This window comes from Curcuma longa, chromosome 16 (assembly GCF_044706935.1).
Source record: "Curcuma longa cultivar G26 ecotype Majalengka, Jawa Barat chromosome 16, ITB_CL_G26_1.1, whole genome shotgun sequence".
Taxonomy (NCBI): Eukaryota; Viridiplantae; Streptophyta; class Magnoliopsida; order Zingiberales; family Zingiberaceae; genus Curcuma; species Curcuma longa.
The window spans coordinates 249,238-270,024 of record NC_133876.1 but is presented as its reverse complement, the minus strand read 5'-3'; positions in this window follow the sequence as shown (position 1 = coordinate 270,024).

The following is a 20,787-nucleotide window of genomic DNA, read 5'->3' as shown; positions in this document are numbered from 1 at the left end:
TATGAGAGTGTATTTTTTATAATATCAAGATTTTTATGTTACTTTAGATGTGTTAACTAGAGTTGTTGCTCTTTACCTTCACAATTTTGATCATAATTGTTTCAAATTTTCTAGTTATAAATTTGAGATCCTCTTTGAACATATTAATACCAATAATCCAGTATTACTATTTTCAACTCTATTTTACTTTTTTTTTAAATTTTGTTTGCCAACTGTCCAGTATTACTAACAGCATTGCCGAGGTCAAATGGAAATATTTGCATCACATTTCAACATCGAGAAGGGAGAAAAATGTTAAACAGCCAATATGGAAATACTCGTGTCGGATCACAATAGGAACCTTATATTGGTAGATTTCTCAAGGAAATGCAGATACTGACAATGGAGCAGAATAAGGTTATTTATCGTTGTAAATTAACTGCAACGTAGATGTGAGAAGGGACAGAACAAGAAAGATGAACAAATTACCAGGAGTTCGACTAGAAAACTACTTCAAAAGAAGATCCAGATTAATTGGCTACATAAATTTCCAAAGAACCCTAAAAAGAGAATAACCTCTGAGAGATATGCGAATAAAGAAAATGATGATTCACATTATGGAGGAAAGAAATAATCTTAGTTAACTAAGGGCAAGAATCAAATAGTAGGAAAGCTCACATTTCCCCCCTTTTTTTATTTGAATAAGATTGAGCAATGGAAGATCTCATAAATGCATCCTAATCAAGTCAAGATTACCGCTAAATCACGAAAAGGGAAAAATGTTGGAAAGCCAACTTCAGAAGCGTCTGAATCATAAAAGATGGAGAAACAACAACCTTACATCCTTCGAGCAAAAGAAAGAGATCAAATACGAAGCTGAACAACCACATCCATTTCTTACCACTAAAACGACCCACTGAGAAGGAAACCAAAGAACAACTCGGATAAAATCTTGATTTCGTCCATGAGATTCTGTGGTCTCGCAGACATAGACCAAGAGACAGACAGGAGTCCACCCTATCAAAAGGTGTTTGATGACTGGAAATGATGAATAAAGAGAAAGCACTGGGCTCACCTGAGGTTGCAGAGTGGGTCTGCCTCCCCGTTCGGCTTTCAAAAACTCAAAAGAGACTCAGCTTCCGCCTTCCAGACGACCTGATCGAGGATGATGCAACAGATTCCACACCGCCGCCGTCCTTCCTTCCTTCGATCTCTATTCTTCGTTTAGTTCTCTGTCCATGCAGAAAGCTCACATATAGGGTTGGGACTCCGGGCTTTGTGCAGAGTCGTCAGCCTCCGAACGCTCTCGTTTCCTGGAGCGCTCTCTTTCTTGAGTGGTCAAACAATAGCATACCTATCTATTCAAAAAGGAATTAGCTGAGGACCTATTTATTTATATTAATTTTTATGTAATTAATTTATGAATATATATATATATATATGATCGTAATGTTTTGTTAATACGTTAATTTGCAGTTTTTTAATTTCTCAATACATTTATAATATTTTTTTTTCATATTTTGGAAAATATAAAGCATTTCTGTTCAATGTAAAATTTCTCTTGTACGACAATAATAGAGAAAATATGTTAAAGAATATTTCTTTTTCTTTGAAAGTATGATTGTAAGAATTATCCACATCTATCCATATCAATTTCACTTAAAACAATTTTTAAATATCTAAATTATATTTTAAATTTATTCAATATGCCAATTTAAAAAAGATCTCTATTTCTATAATTAATCAGAAAAAAATATAAATATCTAGATTAGAAAAAATATATATGTAGCTAGTGCAAATAAGCACTTACATTTTTTAAAAGGTAAAGCAATTGGGTGATCAAAATATGACCTGCTTTTTAATTAAAGACAATATTTTTTTTAAATAATTGAAATTTATAATTTTGTTATGATGAACACGTATGGATCTTATTGAAAATCATGTTTAATTAAAGTTCTGTTTGATGCCATTATGACCTCGTCGGCTCTTCTGTAAGTCATGGATTGCTAATATAATAATCATTATAAGAATTTAAAATATTCATAAAAAGTCCTTAATAATATATTTTGTTCTTAGAATAAGTTAATTGAAAAGTTAACTGTATAAAAAATAACCTGAGAATCAAAAATATAATTGTAAATTTATTAAAGCAATTCCGAAAATGATAATATACGTATATGTTATGTTTGAAGCTAATTTATATATAAATTATAAATTAATCAAATATACGTGGGCAAATGTCTAAAAAAAGTCTTTTTCTTATTTATTATTGCTCCACATGAGAGTTCCTTTTTAAAAATCGACTAGTAGCTAAAGGACTTTTAAAATAATATTAAAATATTTCTTGATGACATTGGTCATTTGAAAATCATGCCACGTAGTTTTGTGTCAAAATATATTTTAGAAGAAGATAATGGAAAAAACATAGAGAGCAGGGATTAGAGTTGGGCTCGGGTTACTTTTCTGTAAAAAAAAAAAAAATCTATCATCAACAGTCTCACATGGTCGGCTCCACGATCATTAATTATGAGGAGGTAAATCAAGAAACTGCAGTTGGGCATGACGAAGAAGGGTATTTTCAATTTCATCGAGATTCCGAATTTGAACTCTTGTCCTCTTCTGTAAGTCTGTTCTGTCGTAACCAATTCAACTATGTCCGAGAATTGAACTTGATTTACTTGGAAAGAGAGGGGGAAAATTGATAGTGAAAAAATAATCCATGATAAGAGAAAGGAGAGAGAAATGAAAGAAACCAAAGGAAAAAAAATGAAAGAGGATCAAATCGCGATTTGAAGGAGGATTAAACCTTGACCTCGCACTCATGTCAACCTCGTGCTCGTGAGGCCGCGGCGACCTCGTGCTTGCTAGGCAACCGTAGGCCATTACGACCTCTCGCTCATGGTGCTGTCGATCATGGCTACACGAGACGACCTCGCCCCTCGTGACGGTATCGACAGTGGCCACGTGAGATCGCCTCCTCCTCACACAGGGCCACTGGCCGCAATGTCACCTCCTCGAGTAGGGTTGTCGACCACGAGGTCACCACCTTATTTGGACTCAATTGAGTAAAAGCAAGTTGGGAGGAGGGAACTGCTTCCCGCCCGATTTAGATAGATAAAAAAATTGATTTGTCATTGGATTTGTAATTCCATCTATTCGTTGGTAACAAAAGAAAGAAAAATAATCAATCTTATTTTTACAAAGTATATTCAGTTAAAGTTGTCTAACGGATCAATTCATTAAAAATTTATTATATGGTGGGATAGGATGGATCAATCTACCAACTTAGCATGTTGAAAAATTTCTAACTCAACTCAATCCAAGACAGGTTGTGGATTAGATAAACTAACTCATGAGTCTGTCAAAAAATTAAAAATTTTAAAAATTTTAAATTTGAATTATAGTTTAAATTCATCACGTTGAAATTTTTAAATTTGAATTGTAATTTAGACGGATCAAACTCACGAATTCCTTAAATTTTCTACTTTAATTTTAAAATTTGAAATAAATTAATAAACTTTTTCAACCCGCTGGTCAACCCAAATCCGTTGCGGGCCAACCCACATGAGTCGCGGACCTAGGCAGATAAATCCATCTGAATCTATCTTAAAATAGATTGATAAAATTTCAATCAAATTCGCCTAAATTGCTTGGCGAGGCGGACCAACCCGGCGAATCCAATTCAAATTGACGACTATATATTCGGTTCCAATGGCGTGAAAAAAATAAAACAAATTATTATATAGCTAGTCATTAGTATCGTATTAATAAATCACTATATGATCTATCATCCTTAAATCCTTAAACCAAGCAATTCTTCTACCAAACCAAAATATAGTAATGTGGCATAATAACACTTTCTCCCTTGTGATAGGCTTTCACCCAACTTGTTCCTGTTGAGATGCGCCTTCGAACGAGACGGCTAACTCCCTCAACAGCGCCTCGCCCAAGATCCGTTTCTTGAATAGGCCAAGAACCTGCAAGGAAGAGCACGTGAGATGGAGGGCCAGGGGTTCTCCCCGGCGCGACCACTCCGATGCTTAAGTCAGTCGGGGGAGAGGAGGAAAACCCTCTTAGAAGAAGAAAGAACCAGAGAAAAAAAATGACAGAGTTTCTGCGTACCTCCTCTCCTTCCCTTGAAACGCTAATCCTTTTAAGGAAGAGAAGAGGTTCTGGAATGTCTTGTCTGGGACCTGACACGAAGAGTTCCATCAACGCTAGGAATGTGTCCTAGAGAATGTCTAGGAGCATGTTACAAGGCATGGCTAGTTCAGTACACACGTGGCCTTGTTGACTTGCCAGGACAGAGCAGTCCCTTTAGACATGTGTCGTGATGAGACAGGAGAGAGGACACGTGGGATCATCCTAACAAATGATGGAAGGAGTGGCCCTTAGAAGCTAGCGGATGAAGAAAGGGGGACATCCGAACCGAAATGGGTTCCTGCTCGTCCCCAGCGTGATGTACGAGGAGAAAGAGAGGAGGGGGGTATGCGACTGAATCACAGAGGATTTCGGTTCGTCCTCCGATAGAACGGGCGAGGAGAAGGGGGCGTGACCGAACCAGGGCGAACCTCGGTTCGTTCCCCCAGTCAAGAGAGCGCGGAGGACGGGGCGTGCACGAACCGAAGCGGACTTCGGTTCGTCCTCCGAGAGAACGGGCGAGGAAAAGGGGGCGTGACCGAACCAGGGCGGACCTCGGTTCGTTCCCCCGGAGGACGGGGCGTGCACGAACCGAAGCGGACCTCGGTTCGTCCTTCGAGAGAGGGCGGAGGACGGGGCGTGCAAAGAGAGCGCGGAGAGTGGGGCGTGCATGAACCGAAGCGGCCTTCGGTTCGTCCTCCACGGGTGAGGAAAAGAGGGCGTGCACGAACCGAAGTGGACCTCGGTTCCCCCCTAAAGGGGCAAGTGCGGAGGAGGGGTTATATGAGGCGTCTCATGCTTCCTGGTATGCGACGGACCCGATCATTTGGTAGGACTTGTTTAACCGCGTCCATACCTCCTTCATTTCATAACTCCCATAACACTTGCCTCCCCACTAGTCTAGTCGAAGGAGATGTAAAGTCGACTGACTAGACCAGTGTTGATGTAGCCCCCAGGACACCACGAGCTTGCGAGAACCTAGGCATGCGGAGGGCATTTAAAGCTTCGGTATGGTCTAATAAAGTATAACTTAGCAAGGTAAATCTTCTTTGACAAGACATGCGGGCGTGTTATCATTGCTGCGTTAACGCCTCTTTATCATAACGACGCATCAGTTCCTCTTATCACCCCTGTATATAACGAGAGGGGGATAAAGCTCTAGAGTATCAAGCAGCCACCCTCCCGTGCCTTAGTCATAGTTTCGTGATCACTTTTGCATCGCCATATTTCATCATGGTAAGCGGCGATCACCACTCAGGGTCCCGTGAGGAGCGGTCTGCTACCTCCACGGGAATGCGCCGGAGGGCCGGGACTTTGATCGCGACGCTTCGCCGCAGAGTTCGACGAGCGGAGACGGAGATGCGCCGTGAGATTCAGCGAGCGAAAGTGGCGGAGGAACGGGCACGACGTGCAGAAGCATTGGTGGCCCAAGAGAAGTGGGAGAATCAGCAGCTTCGGGCAGTAATCGATAACTGGGGTCACCGAGATAGCTCCTTCCTACTGCGTGCTGGGGAAAGCCTAGCTGGTGTAGAATACCATCTAATGAAGGCGTCACTGGAGTTGAAGGGAGCGATGCAGGCTCTCAAGGCGATGACCGGAGAAACCTCTTCTTCCGGGGAGGAATGATAGGTTCCTAGTGCTCTTATAAAGTGAACATTTTGTTAATGACCACTGCTACTTTTGTAACTACTATGATGTTTTGTTCATCGTTCCCATATGTTTTACGTCTTTTTTCGTCTGCCTTAGCCCTCATAACCCTTGAGTTAACAAGCTTTACTGCGATAACTGCGGCTTATAACTTTAGTGGGTGTCTTCCGGAACGTAGACTAGTGGAGTCCATCGTGTGAATAAATGTTTCTTCGGCATGACCATGATGTGGCCCCTCATACGATGGAGCCGTGGGGGGTGTAGGTCTAGATTCGATGGCTAACGTTGGCTCCCTATACGGCGATTACGGCGATTCAGGCGACGGTAACGAGGCGTCTCGGCCATTAATCACCAAGGACGGCGTGGACACATCTTTTCCAGGGTATGTTTAATGACAGGGAGGGGTTACCGAAGCGACATAAGCAAGGCCTGAGGCGGTCCGTGTATCTTCCATGGAAGGAGTGCCCATTAAATTGTCATTTACACCTCTACCCTCTTCTCTTTCCTCTTGAGAAATAAATATATATATACCGGGGTAGAGGACTCAATCTCCTCCTTGTTTCCCCTACGCTCCTGGTCGTCATTGGTGGGAAACGACTCCCTTGAGATATGGACAGTGATCTTAGTTGGACCAGCTCAGACGAGGAGGAGCCGACGACGCCTCCCGGGTCGCCTAGGGGACCTGAGTCTTCCCAAATGGCCCGCCTACGATGGATCAGGATAGCGGAAAATCGCACTCGCGCTGCCGAAGCGAAAGCCCGGGCTGCAGAAGGAAGGGCTCGAGCAGCTGAGGAAAGTCTCCGAGCCGCTGAGAAGAAGGCCCAGATGGCTGAGGAGGGATTTTGGGCGGCCCTAGAGAGGACCCACGAAGCTGAAGAGAAGGCTCAGGTGGCTGAACAGCGTCTGCAGCGAGCAAACGAAGCGGCAGCTAGGGAGAGATTGGAAAGGCAGCATCTCCAGGGAGTGGTCCGAGAACTGAAACAGCGCAATCGCGCTCTAAAGGAGCATGCCGAGGGATGCTTATCCAGCGCTCAGTATTACTCCCGAAAGCTCTCCCAAGAACTAGAAGGGATGACACAGGCGTTCGTTGCAGGACCTGAGGAGACTTCCTCTTCTGAGGGTTAATGTTTTCTTTTCTTCCTTTGTTGTCAGGCCTTTTGTGAACGTTGTTATCTATCTTTCGTTCTGTGGTACACCCCATGTTTTCTTGCTAACGGAGATGCCCTTTAACCGATGATGTGATCTTTTCGTGCTATGATATTTCTGCGGCAAAAACTACTCACATGGCCCCCTCCCTCCCCAGAGCTGGGTGTGGTGGAACACGCCATCATCGTCATGATGTCTGCCATAGATAAGGCGCGGGCTGTCGCTTTTGTGAGGGTTATCACCAAAAGGGAGAGTAATTGATGATTACTTTCGGGATGGCGTATTTTCTTTGGATAATGCGCAGGCACCTTTTCGCCTCCCCCCTGGGGATGTGTGCGACCCCTCAAATGGGATACGTCCTTTCACATTCTCAGGTCACGTAATATAAATTTGGGGAGGCGAGATGTCGAACGGGCATCCAGTAATCCCTCTTGGCTAGCGCTCTAGTTCGAAGGTGCCTTCCTTTGAAACAGCAGCTATGGAAAGCGATGGTAGCGGGTCTAGGACGGGATCCAACATTCGTCCGAGCACGTGGGACAACATGGAGACACAGGTGAGAGCGTCTCTCCAACGAGCCCACATAGCGGAGGAACAGGCGAGAGTGTCTCTTCATCGAGCCCTAATAGCTGAGGAGCAAGTGCGCTGCGGTGAGGAAGAGCTGATCAGCGCGAAGCTAGAGATTCAACGTCTCCAAGGGGTCATAAAAACGATGACTCAACGTGACAGCGCGGTAGCGGACCAAGTAGAAGTATCGGCTTCCTCTGCTATCTACTTCCTAAAGAAGGCCACGGAGGAGCTAGAATCCGTGCAACAAGCGGTTCAACGTCTGGCTATTCACACCTTCTCCGAGGAATAGCCTCCCTTTCTCTGTCCCCCTTTTGCTTTAGAGAAGTTTAACAGTGTAAGAACTGTCGTAGTACAAAAACTATCATTTTAATGCCTACCGTTTTAATGTCTTCATGGTACGACATATCCATCCCTGAGTGGATGAAAAATGAAGCGCTCATTTGACTGCGTAATAGAATCGGCTATGTAGACCCCTCGGCCTTTCAGACCGAGCCGAAGGAGATACCGGCTAGCCACTACTCCCCAGGCGGAGGTAGATGGCGATTGCCTGTTGCCCGCCCTTCACTAGTCACATCGCTTAGAGTGCTAAATTTAGGTTTCGAGTGAATGCCGAGCTCGGTTCATATGAAGCTGATGAGTCTGAGCCGAACAAATTTAAAACTCCGAGACGTTTTCCAAATTATGAACGAACCCGTGTTCATGCTTTACCGCTTTCCCAAGCGGCACAGTACGGTGTCGGTCACGTGCGGCGGGGGGGGGGGGGGGGGGGGAGGCGATGGCCATCCCGAAGCAAGTCATTTAAAGCAGTCATTAAGACAGAAAAGGTTCGCCAATCGGTTCTCAGATGTCTTTTCGATAACCTCAAGGGACGTCCAACGGGTCATCCGACGGTGGGCGTCGTCACCCTCTTTTCTGCTACTACGTCATCCAACGATGGAGAAGGCCCTAGACTAGGGTATATATATATATATATATATATATATATATATATATATATATATATATATATATATATATATATATATATATATATATATATATATATACTGGAGGGATGTCCACATCGGGGAGATACTGTGGGGCGGCGTGCGTGTTGATTCCAGCGTCTGTTGGTTGCCTCGCCTCCCAACTCTTCTTTGTGTCCCTGAAACTTGTCAGTGTAAGCATTCTTCTCTTCTGTTTACTTTGCCTGTTTTCTCCGTTGTCCTAGTTTCTCGTTCTACTGGCATGGCATCTAGTAGTAAGCGTCCATGGTTCGAGTCGATGGAATCGGTTTTCGACGAGACTGCTAGGGCAGCCGTGCGTCTCCGGTATGAGATACCTCCTACCTTCGTGATTAAGGTACCCGAGCGCCACCAACGTCCCCACTTACCACCGGAAGGGTACCGCACCTTCTTTCGAGGTCAGCTTGAAGGAGGTCTCCGGTTCCCCATCCCTGAGTTCTTTATGAGGGTATCCGAGTACTTCGGTATTCCCATTAACCAACTGTCCCCTAACTCTTTCCGACTATTATGTAGTTTAGTGTTGGTGTGCAAAGTATACGGGGTTCATTTGAATCCTACCGTTTTTCATTACTTCTTCTTCCCCAAGAAGAAGGAGGACGGAGTCTTTTACTTTTGCTCCAAGGGAGTGAACCCTATAGATAAGTGTCCCTCCTCCATCAAACATTGGAAGGACGGGTTTTTCTTTGTCCGTTCTCCTGTCCCGCCACGTACTCCCGAATGGCTATACGATGTTCCTCCTCTGCCTCGCCTCCGAGACTACAAATCGACCTCAGCTTATTCCCAAGCCCGTAAAGCGTGGTCTGATTTGCAATTCCATGCCGGTCGATTGGTCGGTGAGGAGGGCTTACTTTTCAGAGCGGGCCTGAGCCCGGTAGCAGCACGGCTATCGCAGCCACTAGGTAAGACTTTTGATGCACAATACCTTTGTCATCGCTGATTTTACGTATGTTCGTCATATCTTGCAGAGGATCTGTGGGCCATGGCGTCTGTGAATAAGTTCATCAAGTGGGACCAAGCGTCTTTTGAATCGCTAGCTGATCCCGATCCTTCAAGAGATACCCTCGCACCCGAGGACTTGCTTGACCCTCACGCTGCTTCAGCAATTCCCGAGGCGGGCGAACACTCTGAAGCCTCGACCGAGCCGCTGGAACCCCTAATCCGCAAGAGGAAGTCTCTACCGGCGATCCCCCCACCCGAGGGTTTACGAATAGAAGAGCCCTCCGGGGAGGTGGTCTCGAAGAGACTTCGCACAGAGGCCGAAGTGGGGAAGTCCAAAAAAGCTAGATCCGAGACATCGGCGCCGTCCAAGTCGAAAAAACAAACTGCTCGGAGTACAGCTCCACCTTCTACTCCGGGTACGAGGTTAAGCAGGCTAACCGGTGCTACAGGACCGGGGGAGGTGAATCTGCCGGCCACCGTAGAGTCAGGAGGCCCCTCAGATGTTCCAGCAGCGGACCCGATTGCCCCTGTCAGCGAACCGGTGAACGCCTTAGTTATCGTGCCGGATACCCTACCTCCTGTCGGCGAGGACGAAACTATACCGACTTCTGCTTCCCCGGAACCCTCCAACTACCCACTAGAGGAGGGTGTTTCGGCAGTGCAAATTGCCAATGAAACACTGGTAGTTGTTTCCCCGGAGGTCAGAGAAGAGAGGTTAACTGAGCCTGTGGAGGAGTCCCAGCCACCCCTTCTCACATCACGGTCCACAGAAGAGGGAGCCTTCTCCACAACTTCACCATCAAGACCTGAGAGAACGATTCTTTGCTCCGTAGTTCCTGCCGCTCCTCCGGGCGGGGGATCTCCTTTGACGGAGGCTCCTTTGCTGCCTGTCCCCACTGACGTTTCAATCCGAAGTGAGCAATTGACCGATATTTTCCGCAGGGTTCGCAACTTACAGGGTCTTTGTGACCCTGAGACGCTGTCGTTGCCCGAGGCAGTGGATCGCAGTATTCATAGCACGTTCCAGGTACGTCTGCTTATGCTTATTCGCACATTCCTCTAGGTATCCCATGGAGCTGTGTGTCGGCCTTTCAGGCATTAACCGATGTCCTGGAAGTTCAACATCGTCTCCCCAATACCCAGCGGGAGGTGGACTCTTTGAGGGAACGAGTGTCGATCCTGCAGGCCAAAGAACTGCAACTAACAACCGAGCTCCAGGCTGCTCGCTCCTCTTCTGACCAACCGCTATATCAGGATAACCTGAAGCAAGCACAACAACTTGCCCACAGCCTGGAGGAACAGGTGGCCACACTGACGGCCAGAGAGGCGAACCTGGCCAAGGAACTTCAATCGGCCCATGCTACTGCGAACCAGCACCGGCAACAAGCGGAGCTAGCTCAAGCTAAACAACTCACCGCAGAGAACCGTTCCGAGACTTTAGAAAGGGAACTGCAGGAGCTTTCAAAGGAGGTGAAACAAAAGTCAGATCAGGTGATCGCTCAAGACTTTCAGTTGGCGAGGAAGGCAACCAAGATAAAGGAGTTAAAGGATCAGCTGGATCAGACCACCGTCGATCTGGAGCTCTCGGAAGATAAGTACAAGGAACAGAAGGAGCATATTGCCAAACTGACCGCGGCTTTAGAGTCGGCTCAGAAGCAGGTAACCGACCTGTCAGAGGCCATCAAGGTAGTCGAAGGTGTCTCTTCCGAGGCTCGTGATGAGCTAGCCGCCTACAAAGTAGATGCAGAGGAACGCTTGGAAGAGGCTAGAGAGTCATGGCTATCATCAGATGCGTATCATGACCAGTTTTTGGAAAAGATGGCCAAAGTATTGAAATATGGTTTCTCTGGTGCTTTGGAGCAACTTCGCGAGGCTGGCGTGACCTTTCCATTGTCGTTGTTGAAACGCCTGGATCCTCAAGAAGTCTGGAAAGCCATGCCAGAGCAGGATCGAACAGTACCACGTCCGAAGTCTTCTTTATCGAAGAAGGGGAAGGAGAAGAAACAAGACTAAAGACTTATTAATTTGAGCTTATGATGTCGCTAATGTATAACTTCATCGTTCCCTCCGCCTGGCTCGTCTTTTGATTGGATACTCATATTGCGCTTATATTGCGTTTTTAGCTCTTTCGTTGTGTCTTTTGAGATGTATCTCCTTATCTCTTAGTCTGCCAAGGCAATCTTTATGGGAGCATCACCAACCTGTATTGCTCTTTTGGTTTGATCTCGGGAAGGGAAGCGAGGTCGCTTCTCTTTCACGAAGACTACGACGGATGTCGGCCATCCCTTTTCCACCATTCGGCTCAGCCCTCAGGGTTCAGAGGGGTTTAGGATTTTTGAGTGAACCGGGCTGGCATAGTCGAACGCCCCTTGAACGATGTCCGTACCGGGGGGGGGGGGGGGGGGTGATTCATGCTTGGTCTTATCTATCTGAGCCGAAGGGAAGGTTGTCGGTGGAGCTAGTGATCCGAGATCACCAGATGCTCAACCTTGGCGGCTCGGGCCGAAGGGAGTTTGTCGGTGCTCAACCTTTTATGCTCAACCTTGGCAGCTCGGGCCCAGAATGGGCGGCTCGGGCCGAGTGTTGTCGGTGGAGCTAGTGATCCGAGATCACCAGAGTTTTATGCTCAACCTTGGCAGCTCGGGCCGAAGGGAGTGTTGTCGGTGGAGCTAGTGATCCGAGATCACCAGAGTTTTATGCTCAACCTTGGCGGCTCGGGCCGAAGGGAGTGTTGTCGGTGGAGCTAGTGATCCGAGATCACCAGAGTTTTATGCTCAACCTTGGCGGCTCGGGCCGAAGGGAGGGAGTGTTGTCGGTGGAGCTAGTAGTGATCCGAGATCACCAGAGTTTTATGCTCAACCTTGGCGGCTCGGGCCGAAGGGAGTGTTGTCGGTGGAGCTAGTGATCCGAGATCACCAGAGTTTTATGCTCAACCTTGGCGGCTCGGGCCGAAGGGAGTGTTGAGAGAAAATCAGAAGTCTCCGAGAGTCAGGGGTCCTGAAAGAAAACTTTCCCCCATCAGTGGTATTTACTGTAAAAACACAAAAGTGATTGCAAGATTAGCGAGAGTCATCAGGTTAGGAAGGGGCGCAAATATAGGGCGTTCCAGGGTCTTTTCAGCTTCTTGTTGTCGGCGCTGGAGAGGTGGTAAGCTCCAGAATCGGTCTTCTTAGTGATTTTATAGGGTCCTTCCCAAGGAGGGGCTAGCTTGCCAACATCTCCTACTGGTCTGACCCTCTTCCACACAAGATCACCCACCTGAAAGGTGCGTGAGATGACCTTCTTGTTGTAAGTTCGGCACATTCGTAACCGGTATGCTGCTAGCTGCATAGCTGCCTGGTCTCGGGCTTCGGAAACCAGATCCAGCTCCATTCGTCTCTTATCGCCGTTCTCCTCATCATAGAAGCGCCTCCGATCTGACTGGATTCCCACTTCTATGGGGACAACTGCTTCTCCTCCATACACTAAGTGAAAAGGAGACATACCTGTGCTTTCCTTAGGGGTCGTGCGATAAGACCACAGGACGGAAGGAAGTTCTCCGACCCAACTGCCTTTTTCGTGATCTAACTTTCTCTCAAGTCCTTTGATGAGCTCCCTGTTAATGACCTCCGCTTGACCATTGGCTTGGGGATAGGCCACAGATGTGAAGGCTTGCTGAATACCAAGGCCTTGACACCACTCCTGGAGCTTCTTCCCTGAGAACTGTCGACCGTTGTCAGAGACAAGGCGGCAAGGAATGCCGTATCTGCAAATAATATTTCCCCATAAAAACTTCAAAACCGCCTCCTCGGTGATTCGGGACAAGGCTTCGGCCTCCACCCATTTGGAAAAATAGTCCACGGCTACTAAAAGGAACTTTTTCTGTTGAGGTCCTGGCGGGAACGGTCCCACGATATCCATTCCCCACTGGTCAAACGGGCAAGAAGTAGTGGCCGCTTTAAGGTGTTCTGCGGGCCGTTTGCTGAATGGCTGATATTTCTGACAGGGAATACAGGTAGCTACAAGCTTGGCCGCATCTTTTTGTAGCGTCGGCCAGAAGTAGCCAGATAGCAGTATTTTCTTAGCTAACGTTCTGCCACCAGGGTGGTCCCCACAACAACCTAGATGAGCTTCTCGCAGGGCATAGTCGGCATCCTCGGGCCCCAGGCATTTTAGAAGGGGTTGAGAGAAAGATCTTCGATATAGCTGATCCTCTATCAAAGTGAAACGAGCAGCTTTCTTTTTCAGCAATCGGGCTTGGTTCATCTCGGTAGGCACAGTTCCATTTCGCAGAAACGCCAATAAAGGGGTCCGCCAATCTTCAAGGGTGTCGACCAAGGGCGGGCTTATTTGAGCTACTTCAGCGAGCGGAGCGACAACTGGTTCGTCCGCCCATTTGGTTAGAGAGCTGGCAATCTTAGCCAGCTCGTCAGCCCTGCTATTCTCCGAGCGGGGGATTTTTTGCAACATGACCGCCTGAAATTCCTGCCTTAGCTTGCTGAAACCTTCCACATACTTCTGCAACCGGTCGTTCTTGATTTCATACTTTCCTTCTATCTGTTGTGCCACTAGCTGTGAATCGGAGCATATCAAAACTTGGGTAGCTCCCAGTCGTTTGGCGGCTTGAAGGCCGGCTAACACAGCTTCGTATTCGGCTTCATTATTTGAGGCTTTAAAACCGAGACAAATGGCGAGTTGGACTTCCTCCCCGCTAGGGGATATCAAGAGCACGCCCACCCCACTTCCCTGCTTATTAGAAGCGCCATCGACATATACCTTCCACTCGGCCTCCGTTTCCTCCCGGGGTACTTCAGACAAAAAATCAGCTAAAGCCTGTGCTTTGACAGCAGTACGCGGTTCGTACTTGAGGTCGTATTCCCCCAGCTCGACGGTCCACTTAATGAGCCTTCCTGAGACTTCGGGTTGAGTGAGGACTTTACCTAAGTTGCTGTTGGTAAGTACTGTAACCGGGTGTGAGAGGAAATAGGGTCGAAGGCGACGAACAGTCAGAACTAAAGCCCACGCTATCTTCTCCAGGTTAGTGTACCTTGTTTCCGCACCTTTCAACAAATGACTGAAGAAGTAGATGGGCAGCTGATTCTTTTCCTCTTCTTTTACCAGCACCGAACTAACAGCTGCGTTGGTGGCCGAAAGATACATCCATAATGGCTCCCCAGGCAAAGCTTTGGCCAACCGGGGCAACTGACTAAGATAATCCTTGAGTTCGGTGAAAGCTTGATCACACTCAGCGTTCCATTGGAACCGTTGAGCTTTTTTCAGCACTTTAAAGAAAGGTAAACCCCGTTCTGCTGCACGAGAGATAAATCGGGAAAGGGCGTTGATGCGCCCGACCAGACATTGAGTTTCTCTGAGGGTCCTAGGTGGGGTCATACGGGCTAATGTTTGTACCTTAGCAGGATTGGCCTCGATTCCCTTTTCCGTGACGATGTATCCCAAGAACCGACCTACCCGACCACCGAATAGGCACTTGGCGGGATTCAATTTAAGGCCGTAATGCCGCAGAGTGCAGCAGGTTTCTTCGATATCCGTTATGAGGGTTTCTCTGCTGGTACTTTTGATCAAGATATCATCCACATACACTTCAACATTCCTGCCCTTCTGGTCGTGAAACACTTGGTCCATCAGTCGTTGATAGGTGGCTCCAGCGTTCTTAAGCCCGAATGGCATCACGGTATAACAAAAAGTCCCATCAGCAGTTATAAAACTGACCTTGTCTTGGTCGTTTACATCAAGAGGTATCTGATGATAGCCCTGATAAGCATCCAACATGCAAAGGTACTCATAACCGGCCGTGGAGTCCACCATCTGATCGATTCGCGGTAAGGGGTAGCAGTCTTTGGGGCAGGCCTTATTGAGGTCCCTAAAATCAATGCAAACCCGCCACTTGTTGCCCGGCTTCGGCACAAGCACTACGTTGGATAACCAGGTGGGGAACTGAATCTCTTTGATGTAACCGGCGGCCAGGAGTTTCTGAATTTCTACGCGAATGGCCTTGTTCTGTTCTGGCCCAAAATGTCTCCTTTTCTGCTTGACTGGGATAGCTCCAGGTACCACGTTGAGGCGGTGCACCGCTATGGATGGAGAAATGCTGGTAATGTCTTCTGGCGTCCAGGCAAATATGTCTTGATTTCGGAGAAGGCAGGCGCCGAGCTTTTCCTTTAATTCGGGGGGAGTCCGGCTGCCACCTGGACCGTAGTTTCACTTCGGTCCGGATGTATTTGCAAGGCTTCTTTTTCTTCAAAACTCTTGTCGGAGGTCGCCTCCTGTATAACATGAACTTCTCCTCCTGAACCTTTTTGCTTTTTCCGGGAGTCGGTACGGATCATGTCCACGTAGCATCGACGGGAAATCATTTGATCTCCCCGGGCTTCACCTACCTTGTCTCCTACTGGAAACTTCATCTTCTGGTGATATGTGGAAACTACGGCCGAAAAGGCACTAAGAGTTGGTCTTCCCAAGATGATGTTGTATGAGGAGGGAGCATCCACTATGATGAAGGAAACGCGCCGGGTTCGTATCAAGGGGGGCTCACCGAGGGAGATCGGGAGAGTGATTTGCCCCAAAGGTTGGACTTCATTGCCTGTGAACCCGTAGAGAGGCGTGGTTAGTGATGTCAGGCTGCTTTCATTAATATCCATCTGTTGGAAGGTATTGACAAACAGAACGTTGACGGAGCTGCCAGTATCAACGAAGACGCGACCAATATCATAGTTGGCTACTGTTGCTCTGATGACCAGGGCATCATCGTGGGGCGCTTCGACGCCCTCCAAATCTTGCGGTCCGAAAAAGATAACGGGACTTTTGGGGAACTATCACGGCTGACTTCACAAACGTCCGGTTGACGGGCACCAGCCTTGCGAGTCCGATAAGAATCCCCCTCAATAGCTCCTCCAACAATCATGTTGATGCGCCTTAGGGGGGCGTTATTCTGATCATCTTCAGGGGCTTCCCTTTGACTGCGGATTTCAGGACTAGCAGGTGCGGGTTGCCGCAGAGGAGGGATGGGCCTCCGAGGAGATCGGTCCCGCTGGCGAGCAGGTCTAGGAGAGGGAGGTCGTGTCTCCTGGAGCGGCTGTCTTGGGGGTGTTTGCGCTGCCCGATGTGTCGGTCTTCCTGAAGCGCGCTGATCGGCTTCTTGTCTCAGTTTGCGAGCGTATTGATAACACTCACTAAGGTCATGGCTTTGCGTGTTATGGAAGGCACAGAACCGGGGGAGCCATCGACGATTCCCCACTACTTGCCCTGTTCGTCCTGCAACCGCATTTATGGCCCGTGGGCTGGATTGCATCGGTGCAGGGTGATGCTCCACTTGCGGCCTTCTTTGGAGCTGAGGAGGTGGTCGCTTTTCTGGCCTGTAAGAGCCAACTGTCTCTCGACTAGGCCCGCTGGGGCAAACGTTGGTTTCCTTGCGTCGGGAGGATTGGGCTTCTTCCACATGGATATACTTGACGGCTCGACTTTGAAGGATGTCATAATTGACGGGCGGCTTCTTGATTAATGACCGGAAAAAATCTCCCTCTAGTATACCTTGCGCGAAGGCGCTTATCAGGACAGGGGAGGTGGCGTCCGGCACATCTTGCGCTACGCGATTGAAGCGGCGCACAAAGTCTTTCAAGGACTCCTTGGGCCCCTGCTTGGTAGCGAAGAGGTCTGTTGTTGTCTTGCAATAAGTACGACTAGTGGAGAAGTGCTGCAGGAATAGATCTTTGAACTCTTCGAAGGAACCTATGGAAGCAGGGGGCAATCGGCTAAACCACCGCAGCGCAGATCCGGAGAGAGTAGTTGAGAAAACTCGACATCTAATGGCGTCCGTGTATTGATGAAGAGAAGCGGCGTTTTCAAACCGGCCCACATGATCTTCGGGGTCCATGACCCCAGTATAATCGGCAAATTGATGAGTACGGAAGCGACGAGGTACCTCTTCATCTAAGATTCGGCTAGTGAAAGGAGATTTAGCTGATACTATGCCCGTGTTTCCCTCGATCAGAGGAGCTTTTCCTTTAAGAGGGTCCCGAGGAATCGACTCTGCTGCCGACTCCAAAGAGGTACCTTGAGGCTCCAACCCCCCCTGGCCCAGACCGGCGGGCCTATGAGGATCTTCTGCGGGAGTGTACAACCGCCGAGCGGGTCCTCGTAATGGAGCAGGAGGAGTTACAGCAGGCCCAGCGAGGTCTGCCTGGGGAGGACCTAGAGCTCCCCGTTGATGCTGTTCCAAGGCTTAGAGGACAGTAGCCACTACCAAGTCTACGTCTGCTTGCGTCAGGTTAGTTGGACGAGGAGGATCGAGAGGAGGTTGCTGGTTGTCCGTCGACATGTCTCAAGGCAGGACAATTCGTTTCCCACAGACGGCGCCAAAATATGTTCCTGTTGAGATGCGCCTTCGAACGAGACGGCTAACTCCCTCAACAGCGCCTCGCCCAAGATCAAGAACCAAGAGTCTGCAAGGAAGAACACGTGAGATGGAGGGCCAGGGGTTCTCCCCGGCGCGACCACTCCGATGCTTAAGTCAGTCGGAGGAGATGAGGAAAAAATCTTCTTAGAGGAAGAAAGAACCAGAGAAAAAAAAAATGACAGCGTTTCTGCGTACCTCCTCCTCCCTTGAAACGCTAGTCCTTTTAAGGAAGAGAAGAGGTTTTGGAATGTCTTGTCTGGGACTAGACACGAAGAGTTCCATCAACGCTAGGGAATGTGTCCTAGGGAATGTCTAGGAGCATGTTACAAGGCGTGGTTAGTTCAGTACACACGTGGCCGTGTTGATTGGCCAGAACAGAGCAATCCCTTTAAGCATGTGTCGTGATGAGACAGGAGAGAGGACACGTGGGATCATCCTAACAAATGATGGAAGGAGTGGCCCTTAGAAGCTAGCGGATGAAAAAAGGAGGACATCCGAACTGAAATGGGTTCCTGCTCGTCCCCAGCGTGATGTACGAGGAGAAAGAGAGGAGGAGGGGTGTATACGACTGAATCACAGAGGATGTCGGTTCGTCTTCCGATAGAACGGGCGTGGAGAAGGGGGTGTAACCGAACCAGGGCGATCCTCGGTTCATTCCCCCGTCAAGAGAGTGCGGAGGGCGGGGCGTGCATGAACCGAAGCGGACCTCGGTTCTCCCCCCCCCCCCCAAAGGGGCACGTGCGGAGGAGGGGTTATATGAGGCGTCTCATGCTTCCAGGTATGCGACGGACCCGTTCATTTGGTAGGACTTGTTTAACCGCATCCGTCCCTCCTTTGTTGCATAACTCCCATAACAAAGGTGATCTTACTAAAGCGACCACTTTCTCAAAAAGGCTCCTATCACAATATCCCACAGTCCTCAAAGTGTTATCCCCTACTTCATGATGCTGAATTGGAGTCGACTCATTAAACTCTATGATAGTCAATGGTATCCTCATGAGATTTTGGACTACTTTCGTGAACAACTCTCACGTCTCAGTCTCTATGGGTTAAAGATTTGAATTCAACTTTCGGTCCTTCCTTGTATCCCGTGGGATATGAAGATGCACGGTTAGTATCAAGATTATACATGCACAATAAAATCAGATCATGGATAAACACATCATATAGTAAGACAGAAAAATAATTTTAAAAGATGAACACCAACAATGCATTGGGCTACTCCCTTATCCTAAAATCTAGAGTACTACTCTATGGAGATAGAGTTACAACCGAAAGATAAAGAAGAAGACATCCTACAATTCCAATTAAAGAGAAAAGAGAAGAGGAAGCTTAGTCGTGTTGTTGTTGGTGCTTTCAGAAAAATCTCCAAGCTTGAAGAAGGACGGAAACGTTGACAGCTCCTTCGAAATGGCTCTCCTAGGGCTCCCTGTCATGAGGAAACATCTCCTCCCCTGATCATGAGGCCTTTGGAGCTTTTTATATCCCTCCAAACCGATTAAGTTCAATAAATCTTCTAAAAATAGCGGGGTGCCACCTACGCAACACGACCCGTGCTTGCTGGCACGAGGCGGTGCCTGTCGTGTGCTGAAAGGAGCTCTGGCTTGACACGACAGTGCTGACTGGCATGGGGTCGTGTAGGGAATCTGATCAAATTGGCACTGATCGTGCCTAGTGGCACGGTTGTGCTATGTCGAGTGTCGAAATAGGTGACGTGCTAGATAGATGGGCACAGGTCGTGCCTGGTGGTACAGTCATGCCATGTTGTGTCCTGATTGAAATTGCCTTCGGGTTGATAGGGCACAACTAGTGCCATGGGGCACAGGGCATACCAAGCAGTGAAGTTTCCTGAGCTACTCTATTTTGAGTCTAACTTTGGTTGGGAGAACATGGCCGTGTCATGGGACACAACTAAAGCATACTCCTCGCTGTGGACTCTTGTTTCAGTGCTCTCTTCAGGCCCGGCTCAAGGCATAGGTCATTAAGGCCTATGCCTAGGGCCCCAATAAAAATTAGGGCCCCTTAATATTTAAAAAAAATTATTTTAATAAAATTTTATTGGGGCTCCAACATTATAAAAAAAAATTTATTAAGGTGTTGAACTTTATAAAAAAAATTAAATTTTTTTACTAATACATGTATAACTTATAGAATATTATTAACTATACTTGTTGGTGTAGCTTTAGTAGAAATAAAATTTTTAAAATTAAAATTAATAAAGTCTTATTTATGTTCAACAATATAATGTTTCAAAAAAGATTAAATAATCTAGTAATTTTTTCAATTGAAAAAAAAATTATTAACAAAATTTAAATATAAAAATTTAATTAATAATTTTGTAAGAAAACTAAATTTTATATAAAAATCTATTTTTAAATTAATTGTTAGAAAATTAAATTTTATATAAAAATATATTTTTTATAAAAGGGTGAAAAAGATGAGAAAAAATTTTATATTTAAAAAAATTATATTAAATGTCTAAAAAAAACTTTAGCCTAAGGCCTCATAGAACCTTGAGACGACCCTAGCTCTCTTACTCCAATTAGGTTCCATTTTTAATATGTTCTTTCAATCAAAAAGTACAAAGAGCAATTCTTCAAACAAAAGGAATGTAATCAATATAAAAGAGTTGAGAGCGTATAAAATACGCCCATATAATGAAATAAAATACATGCTAAATATTTTATATAAAACACACATTAGAGATTCTGACATGAGGTAGCAATCTCAAACCTAAGGGTGGGGTGCATTTGATTCAAGATTATCATGTATAACCTTGGCTATATGATTACCAAGTAATCACATAATCAGATTATGGGGAATAAAACATAACATAATATTATTTGATTCAATCTTAAGTAATGCAAGAACAACTTATTTATTTGGAAGTTTTAGTGTATAACTTAGTTGAATATTTTATTTAAAAATAATAATAATAATATAATTCATAATTACTAAGAAAATAAATTTATA